Source organism: Ctenopharyngodon idella, chromosome 4 (assembly GCF_019924925.1).
Source record: "Ctenopharyngodon idella isolate HZGC_01 chromosome 4, HZGC01, whole genome shotgun sequence".
In the NCBI taxonomy this organism is placed as follows: Eukaryota; Metazoa; Chordata; class Actinopteri; order Cypriniformes; family Xenocyprididae; genus Ctenopharyngodon; species Ctenopharyngodon idella.
In genome coordinates this window covers 25334241-25355351 of record NC_067223.1, presented here as the reverse complement: position 1 = coordinate 25355351, position 21111 = coordinate 25334241, and the positions used below count along the sequence as shown (strand labels likewise).

The 21111-nt window shown below is 38.1% G+C and overlaps 1 long non-coding RNA gene across 49 annotated transcripts in view; it reads left to right on the top strand.

Moving 5' to 3' along the window:
• The first annotated feature begins 13473 nt into the window (after positions 1-13473).
• The window catches only part of LOC127511265 (uncharacterized), a 44355-nt gene continuing 36717 nt past the window's right edge, over positions 13474-21111 (top strand). For 25 of the 49 annotated variants that reach the window (XR_007929899.1, XR_007929903.1, XR_007929910.1 and 22 more), the window contains exon 1: positions 13475-14188. This is a non-coding gene — a long non-coding RNA (uncharacterized LOC127511265). Of the gene's footprint in view, positions 14189-14279; positions 14762-15245; positions 15386-15481; positions 15687-15767; positions 15873-15965; positions 16158-16224; positions 16349-17568; positions 17629-17733; positions 17785-17988; positions 18034-18113; positions 18176-21111 lie in introns of all 49 variants that reach the window. The other 24 variants (XR_007929935.1, XR_007929932.1, XR_007929937.1 and 21 more) reach the window with 10 other exon arrangements.

The following is a 21111-nucleotide window of genomic DNA, read 5'->3' as shown; positions in this document are numbered from 1 at the left end:
TTTAATTATTTTATTTTACTTTTTTGCATGAATTTGTGTACTCTATTTTGGGTGCTCAATGTTGATAGCATTATATACATTGCTCTGGAATATATTGAACATATTGAATTCGAGACTGTTGCTTACCGCCTGTCCTTGTAGCATTTTAATTACTTTTAATTTTAATTGAAGATTCCGACACTGTCATGAATTCCCACACCACTGTGTAATTTAATACACAAACTTAAAACAGAAGATGTTACCCTTTCCTCATTCCCTGCATTGTTGGGATTTTTTCAACATGACAATGAGGATATGCATTCTCCCAAGGTGAAAACCCTTCTGTGGACATGTATTTCACTCAATCTTAACACTCTTGAGCGCCTGTGGGGGATTCTGTAGAGACGAGTTGAGCAACACTCCCCATTAAAGATCAGGGCATTTAAGGAGCTCATCATCCAGGAGTTAAACAGGACACGTGACAATTTGACAAGAACTTGTACACTCCGTGCCAAGAAGTGTCAGAGCAGTATATTCAAAATTACGGAGGGCATACTAAGTGCTAGAATATTATACATTTGTTGAATTAAATCTAGGGTGTACTCATTTCTGCAAGGATAATGACGTGCAACATGCAAACATTCATTTCTGCTTGTTTTTTTCTTATTTTTAATATTGTGTCTGTATCAAAAGGTAATCTGTAAATAGAGTAACAACACTATTTTGTAGGAGATGGGTGCCTGTTATTTTTAAAAGCATATTTTCTCTTGGTTTGAATTAGATAGGTAGGTAGGTAAGTGGAATGTATTTTTGTTTTATTTTTTCTTTGTTAGGATTAGGTAGAGGTTAAAATAATAGCTAGTTTCTGTTTTGTTATCTTGGCACATGCCCATTTCTGAAGCTGCATAGTGGCTTGTAAACGAAAAAAAAAAATATGACTGAATACTCCTACAATAAATGAAAGAAAATCCACACTGTCCTTATGTGACGTTCCTCATTTATGTTACTCCACGTTGCTCCTAGACTGGGACGTAACAATATATGTCTCCACAATTACAGTTGGAGCATGCGAAAATGAGTTTCATCAATGGCTCCAACAACTCCAGGAAAGCCTGAAATCCTCATAAAAGTGGCTTGCTTTTGCCACATGGTTTGACAGTCAGTTGGAAAATCCATGAACTGGCATACAGTAGTGACCAAGAGTGATGTCTGGCCTTGAAAAAAACGACATATTCACCCTTTTATTCAAATATTATTAAAAATGTGTTAAAGATTTTGTAAGCATATTGTGTATTGAGGACCGAGCAGCAGTAGAATAAGTATGATTCATAAAGGTTCCTAAGTGTCAAGACAAGGTCTCAGCAGCTCCTAAATTATTTAGCACAATGCAAAGCTATTTTTTAAAAATAAATTTAAATATTAAAACGTTTCAGTGTCTTTTTCAACGATTTTTTTTATAATAACATTAAATGATTGGTGTTGTGCTGCTGTGACTTCACCCTTGCAGACTCGCTATTGGCTGATTCAGAGGTTGAGGGCGGCCATTTTGAGTTGACATCATTGTAGTCTTTACTTCACAACACTTAAATGCGACTTCAGTCAGCACTAAAGAATCAGTCTTAGACTTTACTAAAAGTTGCTTTTAGCTTCTTTATAAAAGTCTCCTACTCTTAGAAAAGTCCTACTCTTTACTAAGAATTTTTTGACACTTAAGTCAAAACTTAATACTATTCTTAAGAGCATTTCTGAGAAGTTTTATACATACGGGCCCAGAACTATGTTCTTTGGTTTTTCTCATTGTGATGAATGATTAGGGGAATTTGGCCTTTGTGTTTCCTCATATTTGTACTCCTGTGGAACAGGAAGTCATGGCAAGACAATTTCATGTTCCTAGTCAGCCTGGTTTGCTAAAAACTGTAAACATGACAGGCGATGTACTTCAGAGATATTTTAATCATTAAAAATATACAGTCCTGCTCACCATTATTTGCACACTTGGTAAATATGATCAAAGAAGCCTGCAAAAATAAATCCGCATTGTTTATCCTTTTGATCTTTCATTCAATTCACAAAAATCGAACCTTTCATTGAAGTAAAACAATTGAAAGTGGGGGGAAATTCACATTATGAAATAAATGTTTTTCTTCAGCACATGTTGGCCACAATTATTGGCACCCCTATAAAATCTTATGAGTAAAATATCTCTGAAGTATATTCCCATACATATTTACAATTTTTAGCACACCAGGGTGATCATGAACATGAAGTTGTCCAGCCATGACTTCCTGTTCCACAGGAGTGTAAACATGAGGAAACTCAAAGGCAAAATTCCCTTAATCATTCATCACAATGAGGAAAACCAGAGAATATAGTTCTGATGTGCAGCAAAAGATTGCTGAGCTTCACAAAATAGAAAGTGGCTGTAAGAAAATAGCTAAAGCATTGAAAATCCCCATTTCCACTATCAGGGCAATAATTAAGAAGTTCCAATCAACTAAAGATGTTACAAATCTGCCTGGAGGACGTGTGTCTAAATCGTACTAATGCGCGATGAGGAGGAAAGACTCTCCAAGGATCACAGCTGGAGAATTGCAGAGATTAGTTGAGTCTTGAGTCTCAGAAAGCCTAAAAAATAGATCAAACAGCACCTACATCCCCACAAGTTGTTTGGGAGGGTTTCAAGAAAAATCCTCTGCTCTCATCCAGAAACAATCTCCAGCATATTCAGTTGTCAGACAACACTGGAACTTCAAACGGGACCGGCTTCTATGTTCAGATGAAACTAAAAAAAGAGCTTTTTGGCAGCAAACCCACCAGATGGGTGTGGTGCACACATGGATAAAAAATACCCCATGCCACGGTTAAATATACTGCTGGATCTGATCTTTGTGAACCCATGAATCAAGTGTCTGTAAGTTTTACCTGATCTCTGATCACTTTTATACATTTGTAGATGTTTTAATTAGACATTAGTAGGCCTATAATAATAGTAATAATTATAGCAGTATAATAGTAGTTAATAGTCTCTTACTGGCCAATTTAGCCGAGCCATCCATGAAACAAACAAAACAAGCCCTCAAAATTTATGCATTTTATACAGACACCTGATATTCAATCTTATTATATGATTTATAGATTTTACTTTCAATAAAACATTTGCAATATGTTTGTAAAAGGTGTTTATTTGACCAATAACCAGGATTCAAACCTAAGACGGCAGCAGGATGCCAGTCAAGAACACTATCCACTCCCCACACACTTATAATTCATCAAAGCTTGTCAATATTAATTCAGAGCAACACATGCAAGTGACCACTAGGTTTTGTATTGTTTGTATTGTTTCGTAGCCTCGACACAATCCTGTCACATTTGAGCACACTGAGGTAGAAGGTTTATTGGCAGAGGAGGTCATAATGAGAGAAAACTGCTTCTCATTCCTGTAGAATCCTGTTGATAGAATCTCATTAAAATGTTAGTAAGGTATGTCACATCATTTATGTTAATTATTCCTAAGCTCCGCCCCCTTCTGTGCTCACCTTCTGATGGACAGTTTATAAAGAGCAGCAGAATGCATGAGCTACTTCACTTTCCTCCCAGCCAAGGACTTCTCTGAACAGGACTGAAATCAGGTTCCGTTTCTTTTTGCTATAGTTATTATAATAATATAATGCAATTTTAGTTACTTTGTATAACTGTTAATTACTGACCAATGATTACTGTGGGTTTTTTTTTTAAACAGATTATCCTGAATAATGGGTGTCAATGTTTCAGTCCAAAATCAGACTAAACTTATCTGGCATTTTTCCACTCAGCGGGACAAAACTCAGGTAAGAACTTTTTGTGCATTTACTGTACAAGATTGTTTATGCAATTCTAAATCTTGTTTCATATTTCTTTTTCCCTAGTTAGCATTTCCTCTGATTAGCCAGATAATATCTTAAAGCATGACATAATATCTCGCAACAATATCAGTTTGTTCTTTATGTGTTGTTTTAATCGGTGTCACTTTAGAATATTGTTCCATCATTAAAGGGCCATGAAACCCTAAAACACATTTTTTTGAGATGTTAACAGATATGTACCGTTGCACATCACTGAAAACAACAATTGTACTCATTATGTTTATATTATATTGTCATTAATTACTCATCCTCATGTTTTTCTACACCTTCGTTCATCTTCAGAATACAAATTAAGATATTTTTGATGAAATCCGAGGGTATCTGATCCATACGTAGGCAACAATGTCATTGCACATTTTGACGTCCAGAAAGGTAGTTAAAAACATGGTTAAAATAGTCAATGTGACTGCAGTGGTTCTGCAACATACTCTCGCTGCACTCAGGCTGTGTGTAACGATTGATTACAAACCAAAGTTACAATTACATACCTGAGACTGGAGAAATAAGTGATCCGAAACAAACGACTCCACTAGGACAAAGGAAAGCAGGGAAACAAGCGGGGTAACCAAAAAAACGGCTGATCGCACACAACCCTTTTTCCCGTCTTGCTTTCATTAGAGGCGTAATCATGATAATGGGGCAAAATAATTGCAATCCTCCACCAGGGGGGGCTATAGAGGAAAATCCCCAACTGCTACTGCTGAAATCATGTGACTTTGGCGCTCCGAACCGCTGATTCCTGAAGCAGTGTTTTGAAATCGGCCATCGCTATACATGTCGTTATTTTGTTTTTTTGGTGCACCAAAAATATTCTCGTCACTTTATAATATTAATATTGAACCACTGTACTCACATGAATTGATTTAAATGTTTTTAGTACATTTATGGATATTGAGAGAGGAAATGTCATTGCTCCCTATGCAGGCCTCACTGAGCCATCGGATTTAAACAAAAATATCTTAATTTGTGTTCTGAAGATTAACGAAGGTCTTACGGGTGTGGAACGGCACGAGTAATAAATTACATGTAGCACTGTTTGAAGAATTCATCTTCCAGAATCTGGCAGTAAGTTTTGGGAGTTCATTTTTAGTCCATCTCCTACCCTGAAGTCAGTTTTGCAGAGATGGACTAAAACTGAACTCCCAATTGGTAAGATGTGCCCGGAAAAAAAAAAGATCAGAAAATCAACTTGCCTAATAATTCTGCACACAATGTAAAGTAGTTACTGATTAGGTAATAGTGAACTACATTTAAGCACTATCACTTACTAATTTGTTATTCAGAGTTTCTTGTTAGTTAATAGTAGTTACTAGAGTGTTAATATTGCGTTATTCGTTCTTGTGTAGTTATTAATTAATGACGGAACAGTATTCTAAAGTGTTACCGTTTATCCACTGCTTTTCTGATGGAAACTGATGTATAATTCTGCTCCCCAGTATACATGCATCCATCCTGGCTGCACAACATCCTATCAGGAGGAAAAGGCAGTCATTCGTTACATCTATTTCAAATATGATAAACACAATTGGAATACTTTTGAGTTCGAGTTTAACACCCATAAAGGCCACACCACTTTTATCTTAAGAGAAACCAACGGCGGTTCCCAGATTGAGTTGTACTGCACCTCTGAGCGTCTCTCTCAACACTGTCCCAACCCTAGTAAGTTCCTGCAAACATATCAGTTCTGCACAACACTATACACCAAAAGTATGTGCACCCCTGATCATCAAACAAAATTTTTGAGCTTCCCATCCCATATTTATTTCCCCTTTGCTGTTTTAATAAGCTTCACTCTTTTGGGAAGACTTTTATTCAAAAACACCTGTAAATATATATTGTGCGAAACTGAAAAACAAATGCAAAATTATCAGAATAGCAAAAAACCTGGTTAAGCATAAAAAATAAATAAATACACATTTTAAAAAATAAGCATGAATCCAAACTTAAAACACTTTTTTTTTTAACTTTTATTTTTATTTGTATTTTTTTTAATTACAAGGATAACAATGAAAAAACAAAAACAACAAGCAATATTAACAGAGAGGGAGGAAAGAAAATATACATATATGAACAGCAAATGTATGTTTCACAGCTGTATACTTATACATACGTATCAGTGCTTATTCCTAGATATCAATGATCATATACATGCACGCCCATATACATATAAATACATACACACAAATACATATATAAACTCTCTCCATATTTGTGAACTGGTAGTAGTTTGGTGTATTAACCACATCTCATACCAATCCGTTTCTGGTATTTCAGTTTTTAATTCTTTATCCCATTTAAATTTTATATACAGTGGGTACGGAAAGTATTCAGACCCCCTTGAATTTTTCACTCATTGTTATATTGCAGCCATTTGCTAAAATCATTTAAGTTCATTTTTTTTCCTCATTAATGTACACACAGCACCCCATATTGACAGAAAAACACAGAATTGTTGACATTTTTGCAGATTTATTAAAAAAGAAAAACTGAAATATCACATGGTCCTAAGTATTCAGACCCTTTGCTGTGACACTCATATATTTAACTCAGGTGCTGCCCATTTCTTCTGATCATCCTTGAGATGGTTCCACACCTTCATTTGAGTCCAGCTGTGTTTGATTATACTGATTGGACTTGATTAGGAAAGCCACACACCTGTCTATATAAGACCTTACAGCTCACAGTGCATGTCAGAGCAAATGAGAATCATGAGGTCAAAGGAACTGCCTGAAGAGCTCAGAGACAGGATTGTGGCAAGGCACAGATCTGGCCAAGGTTACAAAAAAAATTCTGCTGCACTTAAGGTTCCTAAGAGCACAGTGGCCTCCATAATCCTTAAATGGAAGACGTTTGGGACGACCAGAACCCTTCCTAGAGCTGGCCGTCCGGCCAAACTGAGCTATTTTGGGAGAAGAGCCTTGGTGAGAGAGGTAAAGAAGAACCCAAAGATCACTGTGGCTGAGCTCCAGAGATGCAGTCGGGAGATGGGAGAAAGTTGTAGAAAGTCAACCATCACTGCAGCCCTCCACCAGTCGGGGCTTTATGGCAGAGTGGCCCGACGGAAGCCTCTCCTCAGTGCACATGAAAGCCCGCATGGAGTTTGCTAAAGATGGTGAGAAATAAGATTCTCTGGTCTGATGAGACCAAGATAGAACTTTTTGGCCTTAATTCTAAGCGGTATGTGTGGAGAAAACCAGGCACTGCTCATCACCTGTCCAATACAGTCCCAACAGTGAAGCATGGTGGTGGCAGCATCATGCTGTGGGGGTGTTTTTCAGCTGCAGGGACAGGACGACTGGTTGCAATCGAGGAAAAGATGAATGCGGCCAAGTACAGGGATATCCTGGACGAAAACCTTCTCCACAGCGCTCAGGACCTCAGACTGGGCCGAAGGTTTACCTTCCAACAAGACAATGACCCTAAGCACACAGCTAAAATAACGAAGGAGTGGCTTCACAACAACTCCGTGACTGTTCTTGAATGGCCCAGCCAGAGCCCTGACTTAAACCCAATTGAGCATCTCTGGAGAGACCTAAAAATGGCTGTCCACCAACGTTTACCATCCAACCTGACAGAACTGGAGAGGATCTGCAAGGAGGAATGGCAGAGGATCCCCAAATCCAGGTGTGAAAAACTTGTTGCATCTTTCCCAAAAAGACTCATGGCTGTATTAGATCAAAAGGGTGCTTCTACTAAATACTAAGCAAAGGGTCTGAATACTTAAGACCATGTGATATTTCAGTTTTTCTTTTTTAATAAATCTGCAAAAATGTCAACAATTCTGTGTTTTTCTGTCAATATGGGGTGCTGTGTGTACATTAATGAGGAAAAAAAATGAACTTAAATGATTTTAGCAAATGGCTGCAATATAACAAAGAGTGAAAAATTTAAGGGGGTCTGAATACTTTCCGTACCCACTGTATAATGTGGAGGAGGGACTGCAACTCATCAACACCTCATACAGAGAAGAAATTATTCTGGGTAGTACATGGTCATAGGCATCAATCATCATTTTAGTAAGGGAAAATCATTTACTCCAATTCTCCTTTTTTTATTGTAGTAATCCCTTAACTGTAAATATCTAAATAAGAAATAATCCTTATTTCTTAGTCTTTCCTTTAATTCCTGGAAGCTTCTAATTTCACCATCTGCAATTACACAGAATAATGCTTGTTATTCCCTTCTGCTTCCACTGCTGAAATATTGGATCTTCCTTTCCTGGCTTAAATTCCTCATCATAAGTAATCCACATAAGTATTCCAGTTTCTTTCTCTAATTTGAGATGTTTAACAATAGAATGCCAAACCTTCAATGAGAATGTCATTATTGGGTCCAGTTTGTCTTCACTATTGCTATGGAATTCACTCTCCCCTATTAATGACTGAACTTGAAGATCTTGTATATTTGTTTCTATGTCTTTCCATTTGGCTATGTAGCTGGAAGTGCACCAATAAAAGATGGGACGTAACTGTGCTGCACAGAAATAATTTTTTAGATTTGGAAGAGCCATACCACCTTTTTCTTTAGGTAATTGGAGTGTTGAGTAATGCACTCGAGGTCTTTTACTCTTAGGGTTTTGAGTCACTGTCTCCCTTGAGAGGGAAAGCCTCTGCTGAACGGAGGGCCCCCTTCTAGATATGAGATGCAGCCTGTTATAGGTTATTGCACTCATACTAGATATATTATTTTCTTCAATGTCAATGTCTCCCGTAAGTCACTGCATATACACAAAAGCCCCTTACTGTATTATTGAATTCTTTTTAAATTGTTCCCCCTTACCTATTATGTATTAGATCTTTGTTCACGTCGTCATATATAGGGTCTCTTACAAATTCACCGGGCTCGTCCGCCGAAAATCCTCCAGCCATTTTTGTGCCCTTATGCTTGTCTCTGCTCTCCGCTCTCAGCCGACCCGCTGCCATGTTGAATCGAATCGAAGCATCATTTTCACAGATTCGCGTTTTTGTTGTTTACATGGAGAGTGTTTTCAAAAACTTGCACTTTAAAACCTGTTTTCAAAGGTTTGCATTTTCAGGCCACCAAAACACCATTGTCATGTAAATGAACGGCCAAAACGCATACGTTTTCTGTTTTTAGTCGAAAATGGTATTGTGTAACCGGCCCCTTGGAGCCACCCCAGGCACAGTAATGACATGACGTTTTCCTCTAATAATGTAGGGAACCACTTTACGTATAAATCACATGCTATTTAATGTTTTTACTTTGGCTACTGTTGAGAAGAGTCTGACAAATGAGATGAACTTTACTGATAAATTTCTGCCAAAAGAACCACATAAAGCAAGAACTTAGGGTTGATATGGTTGATTTGATCACTCAAGGTTTGCAAAACGAGAAAGACAAGAAGAAGAAGAAGAAGAAGAGCTACTAGGATGGGAGGAATGAAGATGGATTCCAAGGCCAAAGAGATGATTAAATTGCTGAGGCAGCAACAGAAAATTAATTTGAAATTGATTATGCTTATAAAACAATCATATGCTTTGAGTACTTTTATGGGTGAAATGGAGCAGATTACAAACGAGGTTGAAGCTTTGACAATGGAAGCTTCAGCGGGCTGTACTCCTGTTTACAAATAAGGAAATGTTTATGTTGGGAAAAGGATGTGATCTTTGGAGACTATATATTGAAAACATCGTAACAGAAGGTTGCCACACCTCGGGTGAAGACTTTCTCGTATTTATGTTCTGTTTTTTATTCTGTATCTTGTTATTAAACCGAAACCATTGTATTTGGTGATTCGTAAACCTCTCTATAACAAGTCTCAGAGTGAATTACTTTTACATAAACTATTATCAATACCTGTAATTAAATTACTTCCATCGAGCTTCAAGAGCATCGGATCCTGACTGAGCTGGTGTGGACTCCACCTTGAAATCTCTAATTGTCGTGCAACGCTCTCAATCCAATTAATCTGAAGGTAAGGCCAAATCTTTTGATGCAGAAAAGGATTGTAGAGATGTGTGTTTGAAAAGTTAGTGATTGAGGGGGATAATAAATACAACACTACATATATTATTTAGTTTTAATCCAACTGAAGCCTGTGTGCTGAGTAAGCAAACTCTCTGGTCTCTCTCTCTCTGTAGGGATTTTACTTTCTCTCAACCAGGGACACCAATTAAGTGGAGATTGGTACTCAAGTCTCCGCTGATGTTGTGATTTTTGGATCACACGTCACTTAAGGTGTGTTTATGAGTACATCAGATGATCACTTCCCCTCTCTTTTAGTTCGGGGCACCAGTCAAGGATTTTTACCTTGGCAGTAAGAGAACACTCTCAACAGGGGTCTTTTCAATCATTTAGAATGAATGTAAAGTGGAGGGAGTTGGTCAGCTGATATATCTGAATGAAATCCGATGGCTCCGTGAGGCCTACATAGGAAGCAATGACATTTCCTCTCTCAAGATCCATAAAGGTACTAAATACATATTTAAATCAGTTCATGTGAGTACAGTGGCTCAATATTAATATTATAAAGTGACGAGAATATTTTTGGTGCACCAAAAAAACAAAATAACGACTTATATAGTGATGGCCGATTTCAAAACACTGCTTCAGGAAGCTTCGGAGCGTTATGAATCAGCGGTTTGGAGCGCCAAAGTCACGTGATTTCAGCAGTTTGGCGGTTTGACACGCGATCTGAATCATGATTCGACACAAAAGATTCATAACGCTGTTATCTGTTATTCTGTTATCCATTGCTGCACACGAATGAGGTAAGCTTTGTGTTTTACATCATCTGCCGCGTGCACATGTTAAGACTGAAAACTCGGCGAAAAAAGACAGCAAACTCGGGTTTGATTTGGGTATGCTATACAGCTGTCTGTGTAATAACTACAATAATGTTTAAATATCATATTTTCTGGCTAGTTTTTTATAATACACAATACTTTAACCCAAAATGAATAATTAAAAACAAGTTTAAATGAGTAACTCTTCTATAAATATTTTTTAATATTAATTTTCTTTCCTGTCATACTCCAATTCTTGTTAAAACACACTAGATATTCTTATTCTGTGCATTTTGAGCACTTTTTGTGTTAAATCATATTTATTTTGTCCATCAAAGGTGTACTTTCACTTTAATTGAGCGTCAGCAGCGCAGCAAAAATAGACCCAGCGTCGATACGATCGCGGCACTGCGGCTTCTGCTCCTGCTACGTCGCTGCCGCGCAGCCTCTAGCCTCGTTTACACTGCACACGTGTGCGGCGCGTTAAGGCTGATTTATACTTCTGCGTCGAGTGTACGCCGTAGGTTGTTTTTACCACGCGTAGCCTACGACGTAGCCTGACGTGCACCTCTTCAAAAATGTAACAACGCGTCAATTCTACACGGACCGCAAGCGCTCTGATTGGTCTGCCTGAACCCCTCCCTCAGGTCAAAAAACTGGCGCAGAGCAATCGGAGAAGAGCGAGGATTTTCAACTTCCATAGGATATATGCAGTCATACTGCAACAAAAGTCGTTACCTATTTGCCACTTCTGTTTGTAAGCTTCTCTGACAACGTACATGACGAGTTGCTTCTTCGGCTTTTGCCTTGATACTCAACATGACCTGCCTACTAGTGGTCTGCATGCACATCGACGCGGACAACGACGCAGGAGTATAAATGAAAACAGACACATAGCCTATGGCACAGAAGCTCCGGTCTAGGTCCGACGCAGAAGTATAAATCAGCCTTTACGGCTGCGACACGGCTACCGGAGCTGATACGCGGCCACTCTAGTCAATGCTCGTGTTTACACCGGCTGCGCCGCGGGGTGTTTTAGAAGCGTCCCAGAAGCGGCCGCTTCGCTAAAGATAGGCGCCTCGCCTTTTTTTGAAGGACGCCGCATCCAAGATGCGCAGCTCAATTACAAAATAAAGTCAAAATAATCACCCTGTGTAAACTCCCACTCATATTTCACATCACTAGGAGGCCAGAAACTGAAGACAAGAGATTTGAATTTGAAAAACTTTAAATTTCTTTGTTCTTCCCAGCCAGCACAGCTATGTGGCGCCGAGATGGGTGTCACCTGGGCTGTCTAACTGCTCAGTGTGCACACTACAGGCTGTTAAATGTAACAGCTGAATCGGTGTTGGAGTTAAAGAGATAAGTAGGTGATAACGAGCAGAATCACCAAAGGACAGAGGAACAACAAGAACTACAACTTCAGCCACAGACTTCAATGAAATCAACTGAAGATAAAAGACATTAAATCCCTCAAAATCTGATTAAACATCTCCACAAACGGCATTACCAGCTTCACTTATTACTAACCAGATTGATTTTATTTCTGACATACATCTACAGAAGTTGTTATTGAGAATTACCAGAGGTTTAGATGTTGATGATTTGTTGAAAATAAGTTTGTCACCATGATCGAGGTCAGTGCTTGCTTCAGTTAGGCAGTTTTCTGACAGTATGGTTGTGATTGCTTCATGTAACACACCTGCACGAGTATTTCCCGCACATTAGTATTGTGATGAATGCTGGGGATCTCTCTTTTTGTTTGGCTTCGGCCCCGCCTATTGGAATTTTTCTGCAGCATGTTCTCTTTTCATTGACAGGATGTACGGATAATTGAACTCACCTGGAGGACATTTAAGGGACAACAGGTGAGAGAAGCGGGGGAGAGTGAACGTGACTGGCTTTTTGCGCTCAGGGGAACGCTTTGTGTTGCTCGAGACCATTAGGGTTTGTCCGGCAATGAAGATAGTTAGATAGATGGTATGTGTGTAGTTAGATAATGGTGGGGGGTGTTTAGGAGCGCTGGCCACATGTTCCAGGAGCGTTTTAAAGACACTTTATTACGCCAAGAGGATTGATCAAAATTGCCGCTCTTGCGGGACTGATTCCTTTCCCTAGACCTCGGGGTGGGGTCTTGTTTCCTGGAGATGGGGAAGTGTTTTACATTTTAATTATTTTTCATGTGTTGTGTGTATGTGTGATTGTGAGTTTTACAGTTTTATGAACACGATTACTCTGTGTACGGGACGGGGGCGGCGCTGATCTTTTCACTTTCTAAATTGATTGCAGGATCACGATTTCTAGTGTGCAGTGTAGGGCTGGGAATAACCACTAGAGTGCAGTGTAGTGCAGTGTTAAAGTTTCACTGGTGTAGCGCCATTTGTCCTAGTGAGAGTGTACCGAGTAAATGTTCGCTGAACTAATTTAAATGCTTCTTTATATAAGGGTTATATTTCTCTGTATACAATTGTCAATAAAGTAATACCTTTCTATAAAGTCCTGGTGTTGTAATGTACCCTCTGTCCTTCATTAATTTGATTAAACCTCTTTAAGTTAAATCAGAGGTTTATTACAGTATTAACAATTACAAGAGTTGCTGCTTCACTATGTAATGCCTTCATGAAATTATATCTATTGTTCTTCGAATTATAGTACAAGTGAGAGAACAGCAAAATGAAGATTTCTGAAAACAGCGAGTCTTGAAAGTTTGTTAACATGGGGATGTGTAGCCTACAACACTCCCATATGAACGTAATGAATAAATAAATAAATAAATAAAAGCCTTGTGTTATCTATTGCTGCACACGAATGAGGTAAGCTTTGTGTTTTACATCTTCTGCCGCGTGCACATGTTAAGACCGCAAACTCGGGTTTGATTTGGGTATGATACAGCCGTCTGTGTAATAACTACAATAATGTTTAAATATCATATTTTCTGTCTAGTTTACTTTAGTTTTTTATAATACACAATACTTTAACCCAAAATGACAACAAGTTTAAATGAGTAAATCTTCTATAAATATTTTTTAATATTAATTTTCTTTCCTGTCATACTCCAATTCTTGTTAAAACACACTAGATATTCTTATTCTGTGCATTTTGAGCACTTTTTGTGTGAAATCATATTTATTTTGTCCATCAAAGGTGTACTTTCACTTTAATTGAGCGTCAGCAGCGCAGCAAAAATAGACCCAGCGTCGATACGATCGCGGCACTGCGGCTTCTGCGAGACTGGATGTTGTTACGCGCATGCGCGATGGTGTGTTTCGCTGACATGTATAATGCTCACAGCGATTCTCATTTTAATCTTATACTTAAGTACGTAATACTATGGACAGACTGCAGGGCTAATGTAAAATTAACCTGCTAATGAATACTTATTTGCTATTGCATTGTTCTAGATGAATGTCTTTAAAAAGGGCAGTTGCCCAGTAATTTCAAGGTGCACAAAGTGCTGTAACCAGTACCACTGCCCTTTTTGTGAGACGTACAAAACCACACCACAACTATCCATTGATAACCATGTGGAGAATCATCTACAATTGGCAGTACACCATGATGGTGAGTATAATTTCACCTCTACTAATATTATTTTGCCTTAAAATTTGATCAGAGTAATGCATGTCACATGTGTGTAACTTTTTCCCCCCAGATTACACTGTAGAGAAAATGCACATTTTCACTGCTGTTACTGTCCTGCTACAGTGATAAGAAAAGTGCAGTTAATTACTCAACTTCAAAAATGTAAACAAAAGTTGTCTATTCCTGGCCAGGAAGCTCAATCTCCACTCCTGCACAGCCCAGCAGCCACTGCTCCACTATATCGGCACAGACTTCTCATGTCATTACACAGGCGCCTCCCCTGTCTTTCCCCATGGCTATCCGAACATCTACATCTCCATTTCCTCTTTCTGCACCCACCCAAGTATTTCCATCTCCGACTATTTCCTCTGTCCTTGTTCCACCAGAGCAACCAACAGTAAAGCGTCCTCAACCAAAGAAGAACAGAATCAGATGTGATCATTGTGATATGGAATTGAATAAAAAGAACTTGAGTTCACATTAGAAGAAAGCACACCACAGTTAAAGAGGCCGTCACATTAGAACGACGTTTACTTTGTCAGGTCATTGACGGTAAGCATGGAATTTTTGCAGTGGCAAAATCTTTCAGTGCACCATCAATTCCCATCCATGTTCAGAAAAGGATTTGGGGTGTGAATGACAAAGTTATGTGTGAACTAGACCAATGTAATGGTGCTGATTTTGCACAAAGGAGTGGCCGTGAGTGCTGCCATCTCATGTCCTTAGCTTTCTGTCCCAAAGATGATGGCAATTCTGTTAATCTCGAAGAGGAAACCCTAAACGAGATGGTGAAAGAAAAATGGTTTGGAGAAAGTAGGAAAGATGCATGCATCGAAAGGCAATGCATGGCAAACAAAGAAGATGTGCCACTTTCTGTAGCGATCACATCAACAAAAAAATATCTATCAGTGTATGAGCCAAAAATGTCTTATTACTGCAGACTTGGAAGAGTGACTGTTGTATATGACAGTAAGAAGATCACATGTTTAAAGAGTGTACTGTTATTTTGTATTTAACTTTTCTGCTCTCCATTAAGGAATTTCAACTTACTACAAAGTATGTAGCAACTGCAGCATGATGTACAGGTACCAGGAATTCACTGATGGTATCCATAACTTCTGTGACCACCTTCTGCTTTCTCTTCACTTGTGTGTAATTCTTCACAATGCTCTTCAGGTAATATGTGTAACTGCTGGTGTTGATATTGTTTGGTGTAATAAGTATTATGTCATGTAACATAATCTTTTTTCTTTATACTCTGTGAATGTCTAGAATCACACTGCTGTTAGTAGAGTAATGAGCATACTTGAAGCCACTGCCAAAGCAAAATTCCCCAGCAAAGACAAAGTGCTCCATGGGTACCTTCACTTTGAAGCCTCGAGCAGCCATGTTTATTCTTACACCTGCATCAATTGTGGTTATTACCCCAAAGTGGTGATTATGGATCTCCACAAGAAAGGTGTCTTCAGTATTCCTTGTAAGTATGTGTTGTGTACATTGTATTACAAATGCTTTCTAAAAACGGCATGTTCCTCATTTGTGAATTTGTGTTTTGCAGTCAGTGAAATAGCCACACCACCATCAGATTTCAAGGGTGATACAAACATTGTCTCTTTTTGGGAATCCGTAACAATGGAGATGATTGGCCGGGGATTTCTTTCAAGTAAGTTATTTAATGTGTAATATTATTTAGGTCTGTGTAACTAAAGAAACTAATTTTCTTTAATGTACTTATACGCTCTGTATTTCTCTTAAGGTGGCAGGAAAAATCCCTTCGTAGTTTACCCAAGTTATGATTGCTGGGCTCCTTGGATTTGGACCTAATATCCGAAAGTCAGACATTGTTCTAAACACTGAGCATGCAAAACTACAAAAAACAAAGTCCCGTGATGTTCCAGATCTTGACGTCACAGAGGAAAGGTTAGGTGATGAGCTCTGTAATCTTAAGGTAAGAACACATGCACAACATCTAATTATGCAATTTTGATTTTAACCAAAGCCTGTCATATGTTTAGGTTGATGCAGTGAGGAAGCTGTGCAAAGAGGGTTCAAGGATGGATCTTGTGTTACGTTTGTGAACAGAGATGCAAAACCGCTCTGCGTACGACAAAATCTTCCAGCAGATTTGGGGTGCTTCTGGTAAATTGCCTAACTCTCATCTCTTAAATGTCTATATAATAATAATACATTTTAATAATGCATGAATATGTAGCTTTGATTGAAAAAAATAATAATAATGTCCCGGGAGTTTAAAATTTATCCTGATGGACATTTAATTTTCAGCAAAGCATTCATTGGAAGATGCAATATTTCATTTGCTATAAAAACCTACTTGCAATTTATACATGGGTTAATTAACACTGAGTAAACTAGTCTCTGAGTCAACCCACGGACAAATTGTTGGTAAAAGTAGGTAGATTCACAGGTATGAAGAAATTATGAAAACCTAATTTTTGCTAGAGGACTTGCAGCACACGTTAATCTTCGTGAAGCAGATTCTCTGCCTTTCAGTCCCCATTAAGGGAGACTTGCTGAACCAACTACAGCAAATGTCCAGCTAGCAAAAGAAGGCAATCTCAAAGTTAATCTACCATGGTTGAAAAATAAGGAGGAGGAGGATACCAACTGCCATCCTTTGACAGGATCATCAGAGCATTATGCTTTGGATGACAGATTCCATGAATTCAACACCAAAGACCCAAGAGATGCTCTTAGGAGAGTCCAAGTAGTCCCAGAACTTTGTGGATGGGTAAATACTCAAACCGCAGAGCAACTTTTTGCTGCAATGCGCAAAAACAATTATTTCCTGAACGTGCTCACGCCATCAGGACATGACCATGTTCTGATGGCATGAGTAAGTCTATTGTGTTTAAATGATCAGTTCTCCTTAATGCAAGTAACACTGAGATATGTTGACATAACTAACAGTTGTATCTTCCAAGAATCATTTAATAGAACCAGTTTTACAGATCATGAAACCAAAAAGCAGAGAGATGCTTGATTCACTGTAGAGCACCGACTTCAGCGATTGTCGTTATGTTGATCCATACAGGTTTTTTCAGAAAAAAATATTCAAAAGAAGTTCAGGATTATGGTAGTTCTGTTTTGTGCCATACATCCTTTTGCATGCATTTTGTTTTTTGTTTTATGGCTCATTTTTCATTGATGCTTAAACTATTTAAATCTACCTTATCGCTGGAATCATATTTTATAGTTCAAAGATAAAATTGTTTAAACAATGATAAATGAGCCATGAATTTGTTTGGGGTTGTTCCACCCCAGTTTGTTTGTTTATTAGTATTTCATTATTATTTTTAGTCCATTTTTGTTTAAATTGTTGTTGTTTAAATGTTTTGTAGAATACTTGCACACAACTACATCCTGGGCCGTGGAAAGAGTATGGACGTGATGATCTCAACGTAAGCAGTTTTCTTGTTGCCATCACTAAATTCCATTTTAGATATTCAACCACATTGTTTATTTTTGAATAATTATAACATGTTTATTTCAATTTAACTCAACAGGGTGCTCCAAGGCAGAATTGTTCAAATAACTGTGGAGTGTTTGTGTTGATGGTAGGAAGAATTGTTTAACAATAAGTGTTTATTTTCCTTGATAGCTTTGTCAGATTGCTGTCTTTCATTGTTAATTTATTTTTTAGTTTGAGCAAAATCAATATCAACAAACTTAAGATATTGATATAATCAAACAAAATCATTTAATTTAAGTTCATTACTATTGTTTGTCTGTTTTGATGTAACTTACTATTAATGTTACAGTACGCACTCTATGTTGTAATGGGAGGTGTCTTTGATTTTGCTGAGGTGAGCTATCAAAACTAATAATTTGGGGAAAAGTTTATTCTCAAAGGGTGATTGTGATTTACATTAAGCATATTTTCCAGTCTGACATGGCTGCAGTAAGGAGATGGTGGTGCTTGCTCCTGCTAACAAATTATCCTGTGAAGTAAGCCTATTTCCAAGTACTTCCAATAAATAAAACATATTTATTAGTAGTAGTAGCAGCAGTTTTTTTTTTTTTTATCCTCTCTTTAATAATGTTAATTTGCACAGTATTTGGTGTTTTATGGTGATTTTTTTTTTTTTTTTTTTTTTTCTCTTCCTGTGTGGTGTAAATACTTTCTAGGGAAACTGTAGTTCACTTGTTTTTTTTTTTTTTTTTTTTTTTTTTTTTTTTTATGTGATTTAAGATCAGATGCTGAAAGAAAGCTACTCAGAAAAAGGCGCAAAGAAATGAAAACAGGTATAACTTGAATTAAAATGGGTTTGTAACAACTAATCTGACAACTGATGATAAAATGTTCAAGTTCCTTTTTCCATAAATATTTCATGATTGGTGTGAACTTTCTTTTTCTTTCTTTCTTTAGGAGAATTGGAAATGGAAGCTGATTACATAAGTAAGGTGGGAGTTTTCCTTATTCCAATGTTATTTTTAACATTTTAAATGTATGCTATTATTTGACTAGTATTTTATATTGAATAATATTACTTTTTTTTTTTTTTTTTTTTTTTCTTCAAGCAGATGCCACCTGAGATCCTGAGACATATCCTCATGAATGTGGTCAAAGAAGATGGAGATGTGGCCTTCTTCAGACTGTCTCTGATGTGCTGGCTTTTCCATGATGTTTGTGAGGCATCATTCAGAAAAGAGGCTCATTTTGCCTGGCTTGACAGTAAGTTTTCATTTTATTATTTTTATATTTTTACCAGTAGACAGTTCTACACATTAAGTTTAAGCTGCAAATGCATTTTAAGCTTTGCTCAGAACTTTTTATTGCTTTAAATCTCTTTCTTACAATAGGTGTTGTCAACTGGAGTGCATACTCCAGTGTCTACAAGGAGATGTATCGAGTGCCATATAAAGTGACCAGTTGCCTTTGTTGTGGGGACTTATTTAAAGACTTCCTGCCAGGCTATATTGGGGATGGAAGGAAAGGAATCCTTTGTGCATTTTACTCGACCAAAGAGTTTGAAGGTTACTGCTCAGCAGACTGGTCCATCTGTGACGGCAATCACTATAGCCCCAAGGACAACAATTTATAAAGTTAAATATAAATGGTCACTTGAGGGACAACTGCTTGATCTGACTGCTGTGATCAGTTTGTATATTAAACTTAAATTCAGGGTTTTTTTTTTTTATTTTTATAAATGTACTTAAATGTCTTGCAGACACTGAACAGCAAATTAAGAGGAATCTTATGTACAGATCACTGATGAATGTCAACATATCATTTTTTATATATATATATATATATATAAATAATATAATTTTATATATATCATCAGCACTTATGTTTATTTTGACATCTGACAAGTTTTTTTTTTTTTCTTGGTGCCGTTAATATTTTTGCATTTTCCCCATGAATGTGTACTGGTATTTTAAGTTGTATACAGACTTTATTGTATTGTACCTTTTAGGATTAAAATTACAGAGACAATTACTTGACTCATTTTTGCTTCCACTCAACAGCAAATATGACCTGAATAGAATAAGATGGCTTTTATTTTAAAATGTTCTATATACACGCATTAAAAAATAATATTTGCGGTGACATTATGCTATTAATCCATCAAATTTAGGTTTAAAAACTCTAAAATCACGTGATTTAAAATGTTGTCCAGACGACTATTTTGCATTTATAATATCGATCTTTAAATAAATGTAAACAATTATTTATTACTATTCATCAGTACTACTATAGAGGTTAGAACATCATCTCAATACAATATTGAGCATGCGTGTCACTCAAGACCAGCGTATGCGCATTATAATCAGAGATCGGTACTGCGCATGCGTCTTTGACGTCATCAAAACACCACCGCGCATGCGCGTGACGACGTCCAGTACGTATTGGATCTGATCCAGCTACGTCATCGTGCTACAGGCTGCAGCGAGGACTTCTTGGCTTCTGCTCCTGCTACGCACTGCCGCGCAGCCTCTAGCCTCGTTTACACTGCACACGTGTGCGGCGCGTTAAGGCTGATTTATACTTCTGCGTCGAGTGTACGCCGTAGGTTGTTTTTACCACGCGTAGCCTACGACGTAGCCTGACGTGCACCTCTTCAAAAATGTAACAACACGTCAATTCTACACGGACCGCAAGCGCTCTGATTGGTCTGCCTGAACCCCTCCCTCAGGTCAAAAAACTGGCGCAGAGCAATCGGAGAAGAGCGAGCGTTTTCAACTTCCATAGGAATGTTTCAGGGGACACATGCAGTCATACTGCAACAAAAGTCGTTACCTATTTGCCACTTCTGTTTGTAAGCTTCTCTGACAACGTACATGACGAGCTGCTTCTTCGGCTTTTGCCTTGATACTCAACATGACCGCGTACACTGCCTACTAGTGGTCTGCATGCACATCGACGCGGACAACGACGCAGGAGTATAAATGAAAACAGACACATAGCCTATGGCACAGAAGCTCCGGTCTAGGTCCGACGCAGAAGTATAAATCAGCCTTTACGGCTGCGACACGGCTACCGGAGCTGATACGCGGCCACTCTAGTCAATGCTCGTGTTTACACCGGCTGCGCCGCGGGGTGTTTTAGAAGCGTCCCAGAAGCGGCCTCTTCGCTAAAGATAGGCGCCTCGCCTTTTTTTGAAGGACGCTGCATCCAAGATGCGCAGCTCAATTACAAAATAGTCAAAATAATCACCCTGTGTAAACTCCCACTCATATTTCACATCACTAGGAGGCCAGAAACTGAAGACAAGAGATTTGAATTTGAAAAACTTTAAATTTCTTTGTTCTTCCCAGCCAGCACAGCTATGTGGGGCCCAGATGGGTGTCACCTGGGCTGTCTAACTGCTCAGTGTGCACACTACAGGCTGTTAAATGTAACACTGAATCGGTGTTGGAGTTAATGAGATAATTAGGTG